The following is a 5,962-nucleotide window of genomic DNA, read 5'->3' as shown; positions in this document are numbered from 1 at the left end:
ATGAGAAAAATGAGCTCATTCATACTCGAACAGTCACAGGGTGGATAGTTTGCATGGACTATAGAAAGCTGAACAAGACCACGAGAAAAGATAACTTCGCTCTTCCTTTTATTGATCAGATGCTTGATAGGTTGGTTGGGCATGAGTACTACTATTTTCTGGATGGCTATTCGGGCTATAATCAGATTTGTATTATCCCAGAAGATCAGGAAAAGACTACTTTCACTTGTCCATTTGGTACTTTCGCCTTCATAAGAGTTTCTTTTGGTTTGTGTGGAGCACCTGCCACATTTTAAAGATGCATGATGGCAATCTTCTCTGACACGATTGGTCAGAATGTGGAGGTGTTTATGGATAATTTCTCTGTGTTTGGTGATTCTTTTGATGAGTGATTGCAGAATCTTGCCGCACTTCTTAAAAAGTGTGTTGAGACCAATCTGGTTCTCAACTGGGAGAAATATCGCTTTATGGTGCGACAGGGCGTTATTCTTGGGCACAAGGTCTCTAGTATGGGTCTTGAGGTGGACAAAGCCAATGTGGGGGTCATTGAAAATCTTCCTCCACTAATTTCTGTTAAGGGAGTTCGCAGCTTTCTTGGTCATGCGGGTTTCTATAGACGGTTCATCAAGGACTTTTCTAAAATCTCTAAACCCTTATGCAATCTTCTAGAGAAGGATGTTCCGTTCAAGTTTGATGACGAGTGCCTAGCTGTTTTTGAGTTCTTGAAGAAGAGTCTGATCACGGCACCTGTCATAACTGCACCTGATTGGAATGAACCTTTTGAGATGATGTGTGATGCAAGTGACTATGCAGTTGGAGCAGTTCTTGGGCAGAGAAAGAACAACATATTTCATGTGGTCTACTATGCTAGTAAGACCCTCAATGGCACTCATCTGAATTATACTACTATTGAGAAAGAACTTTTGGCCATTGTCTACGGTTTTGAGAAGTTTTGATCTTATTTGTTTGGGACGAAGGTGACAGTTTTCACTGATCATGCTGCGATTTGATATCTCGTCTCGAAGAAGGACTCGAAGCCTAGATTGATTAAATGGGTTCTTTTGCTTCAGGAATTTGAATTAGAGATCAATGACATAAAAGGTATTGAGAATCAAGTCGCTGATTATCTCTCGCGTTTGGAAGACCCAAGTATAAGTTCACAGGATAAGACATTGATAAATGAGTCTTTTCCCGATGAGCAGCTGGTTGGGGTACAAGAAGAATAACCGTGGTTTGTAGATATTATGAACTACCTTGTGAGCAATATCATGCCTCCAAATTTATCTTATGCTCAAAGGAAGAAGTTTCTTCATGAGGTGAAGTGGTACATGTGGGATGAACCATATGTGTTTAGGCAATGAGCTGACCAAATCATTAGGAGATGTATTCCGTATAGCAAAATGGGGGGGGGATCTTGTGAGACTGTCATTCGACTGTTTATGGATGCCACTATGGTGGAGTGAAGACAACAACTCGTGTCCTTCAAGCGGGATTCTTCTGGCCTACATTGTCTAAGGATGCGCATCAGTTTATTTTGAAGTGCGATCGATGCCAGCGTGTGGGCAATATGTTCAAGAGGGATGAGACGCCTCTTAATGTGCTTCTTGAGGTTGAGGTCTTCGATGTTTCAAGAATTGACTTCATGGGGCCATTTGTCTCATCTTACAATAATCAATATATCTTGTTGGAAGTTGATTATGTGTTGAAATGGGTTAAAGTCAAGGCTTTGCCGATAAATGATGTGAAGGTAGTACTTAATTTTCTTCATAAGCAGATATTCACACGATTTGGGACTCCCAGAGTCATAATCAGTGACGAGGGATTGCATTTCTGCAATTGCAAGTTCACTGCTATGATACAAACATATAATGTGAATCATCGCATTGCTACAGCCTACCATCCTCAGACTAATGGTCAAGCTGAGGTGTCTAACAGAGAGATTAAGTGTATTCTAGAGAAAGTTGTGTGTCCATTAAGGAAGGATTGGTCTTTGAAACTTGATGAAGCTGTTTGGGCATATAGAACAGCATATAAGACTCTGTTAGGTAGGTCGTCATTTTAGTTGGTGTATGGTAAGGGTTGTCATTTGCCTGTGGAGCTCGAGCATAAAATGTATTGGGCTTTGAAGAAGTTAAACCTTGATCTGGATGCAGCTGGTAAGAAACGAATGCTTCCATTGAATGAACTCGACGAATTTCGACTTCAAGCGTATGAAAACAACAAAATATATAAAGAATAAGTCAAGAGGTGGTACGATAGGGGTCTAGTGCTCAAATCATTTATTCCGGGGCGGCTAGTTCTTTTGTTTAACTCCCATCTCCGTCTTTTTCCTGGAAAATTGAAGTCGAGGTGGTCCGGGCCTTTAATAATCAAAACTGTATTTCCGCATGAAGCGGTGGAGATTTTTTAGAATGATCCAGGCCAAACATTCAAGGTGAATGGATAGAGATTGAAGCACTACTATGGGGATACGGCAAACCGTGAGGTGGTTAGTGCCGTTTATTGTCTACCTGATCTCGAGATTTTACGTCAAGCTAACGACGTAAACCAAGCGCTTCTTGGGAGGCAACCCAAGTTTGTTGCACATTAGTAGATAGAGGAAGAAGGAAAAAAACATAAAAAAATCAGAAAAACAAAAAAATTCAGTGCCAACTACAGTAGCGCTAGCGCTGTGAAGCGGGGCGGCCGCGCTGATTTGACAGAAGCTGCGCGCGCCCGCGTTGCCTGGCGGGGCGGCCACGCTGGATTGACAGAAGCACGGCGCGGTCGCACTGGGTCCCTGGTTCTAAAAAAAATATTAAACAAAATTTCGGGAATTTGAAGGCAAAATCAATTCCTACCCGAATTTTACTCTCCCACATGCCATATTTCCCTCTCCAAATCAAACCCATTATTCCCATAATTAATTCCCACTTCTTTTCCATAACCAATTCTATTCCTAAACTCCTATAACATACACAACTCCTCCATCACTTCTCAAACACACAAATCTCTCTTACAAACTTCTATTTCTCAAGCTTATTAAATCTCAATGGCACCAAAAAGACAACGAACCCAAGTTAGCAGCAGCACCACTGATTTTTCGAGTGCGGGTGGTGTGAGGCCTAGGTTTTCAACTCCCGAGGCTGAGGCGGAGTATACAAGGCTGCTTTTGAAGTCTATAGCCAAGGAGCATGGTTTTCTGCCATCAGTGGAAGATGGTAAGTTGTTGGAGATGATCATAGAGATGGACTGGGTTGCTTTTTGTGAGACACCCGTTGTTGTGTCCATAAATGTGGTGCGTGAGTTCTACGCGAATGCTAAGGCGGAGAAGAACGGTTTCATGGTGGTTAAGGGGATGACGGTGGAGTATAGTGCTGAGGTTATTCGTAGGGCGATTGAGCAGCCCGAGAGGAGGCCAGAATAGGAGAATTGGAATGAGAAGACGCCAGAGGAGTTTAACTTGGATTTGATTATTTCTACCCTGTGTGTACCTAAGACTCATTGGAAGTTAAAGAAGGGCACGAACGAGTATGCCACTTTCCCTGCATCGTGCATGAACAAGTTTGCACGTGCATGGAATTCTTTTATTTGTGCTAACATCATGCCATCTTCTCACGTGCATGATGTTACTCTGGAGCGTGCATGTCTGTTGTGGGGGATTCTTCAAGGAGACTATGTGGATCTTGGGATGGTTATCCATCAGGGTATTTTGAGGTTTCTTCGAGGGAGTACTACGGGTTCTATATCCTATGTGTCCATTGTGACGAAGTTGTGTGTGGCGGTTGGCGTTCATTGGCCCGCATATGAGCCGCTGCAACTCCCGAGTGCCCCGATTGATAGTTCGACGCTGTTTAAAATGACGGAGTGGTATGGCGGGAAGCCCAATCCTAAGGAGCTTGGTTACTCTTATGACCATCTGCCAGGTGGAAGGCCAGCTCCTCAAGCATATGCTGGTGGCACGATGCAGGTGAGCAGAGCAGCTTGGAGAGCTGAGTTGGGAGAGGTCGGTCCTTTGGGATCGCAGCAGCAGCAGGAGGAAGCACATTGCTGAGATGAGTTCAACGCAGTATAGGCGCTTGTTGAGGAGGATGGATGCGATGCATGACATCCATAGTCGCTTTGTACAGGACCTTACCCAGGAGTTGGGGACTGCATTCACAGCCACATGAGTTGACATCCAATGGCCAGTATTCGGTGAGGATTCTATATATCCGTCTCTAGACACTCCTGACACTCCATCTCTTGAGGGTGATGACCCTGATTCTGAGTTAGTATGCCTGAATCCTTGCTATTACCTTCACTGAGGACAATGAATATTTAAGTTTGGGGGTAATAGTTAAGGATTATGTGTTTTGTGTGAATCACATATAGTTTGCATATTCATGTTAGTTTAGTTCATATAGTTGCATATTTTCCATGTGGTAGTCTTTTTTAACATGATCCCTTAGATGATTTTTCCGATTGATTTGTGATATTGATGCTAGAGTAGTGATGTCGTGCTTAGTGATGTTAAGTCTTATCGAGTTGATTTGCATGCTAGAGACAATTATATTTCACTAAGTCTTATAGGTTGCTTGAGTGCTAGATCATGGTCATGGTTTGTTTGTTTGTCGAGGTTTAATCGCTTGTTTATATTTAGAATTTAGGATATTCTCTTAATGATAAATTAACATGGATATTTAAAAATTGGAGATAATTGAATTTGATTGCTAGCTGTTGTGGCTAGGTGTCAAATGTCTAGTAGCCGACTCATTTTATATGAGTTGTCTAGGGTAGAACGAGATGAAGCGCAACACACTCGTTTAGAAATTATGTGAAAAAAGAAAAAAGAAAAAAAGAAGAAGACAAATTTTGTGTTTATGCATAATTGATCACGAGTGGGCTCTTTAATACTCGAGTTATTAAGTTCTTAGGGGACTTTGTGCCTAATGACCTACGGCTTTTTATAGTATGGGATCCACCAACCTAACGTTCGCTATATGGGTATTATTGTATAAGTCTTTTGTGGACCTCACTCATTGCACGGTCAAATAAGCATATTTGTGTTGTTATGCATTGTGAATAAAAGCATGAATCCATGTAAAACTCTGATATAAGAATTGAAGTGTTATAATTTTGAGTTTAGCTTTTATTCTATTTATAACCTTGTGATTTCTTTGATGAGTAGTGAGTCATGATTATTGATCTAGTTGTGATAGTATATCTGTAAGTATTTGCACACACACATGTTTCTGGCTTGTAAGTTGATTTGTGGGATTTGATTGATCTCTGTGCGAATAACTACATTTGTTGAGATGTTGCTTGTTGATTGGTTTAGTTATTATGGGGATCGTTGCATTCATATAGTTTGCATTCATACATTTTTATTTCTTATTTTTTGAGTCTGTTTATGATTGAGGACAAACATCGGTTCAAGTTTGAGGGTGTGTGAAGTGGCATTTATATCCACTTAGAATGCTCTATAAAGGCTTGATTCGATATTTTGTACTTAAGTTATTTGTGTATTTGATGTGTTTTTGTAGTGTTTTTGCATTTCAAGCATAAATAAACGATCCAGGTGATTTGGCATTGTTTGATGATAATACGGTGTTAGGAATGTGTCAAGAAGATTGCGCGTGAAAAGACCAATTTAAGCCAGCAAGAAAAGAAGAAGTTAGGATTTTCTCCAGAGAGTCAACGCGCCCGCGCTGTAGTAGCGCGCGGCCGTGCCAGGATTACAAAAGTGTAGCGCGGCCGCGCTGGTGAAGCGCGCGGCCGCGCCGGGTCGAATTCCAGGAATCCTATTTCTACTCAGAATTTGATCCGAAAGACTTCTAATCTGCATGGGCTGCTATATATACATAACTTATGATCATTTTTCATAACAAGACGTACCAGAGCTTAAGGAGAAAGCGTAAGAAGACCACAGAGCACAATTCAACCAAAGCGAAGAGGATCTAGTTTATTCTTGTGATTCTTTGTTTTAAGTTGTAACTTTGGA

This window comes from Apium graveolens, chromosome 7 (assembly GCF_009905375.1).
Source record: "Apium graveolens cultivar Ventura chromosome 7, ASM990537v1, whole genome shotgun sequence".
In the NCBI taxonomy this organism is placed as follows: Eukaryota; Viridiplantae; Streptophyta; class Magnoliopsida; order Apiales; family Apiaceae; genus Apium; species Apium graveolens.
Note: the sequence above shows the minus strand (reverse complement) of the source record.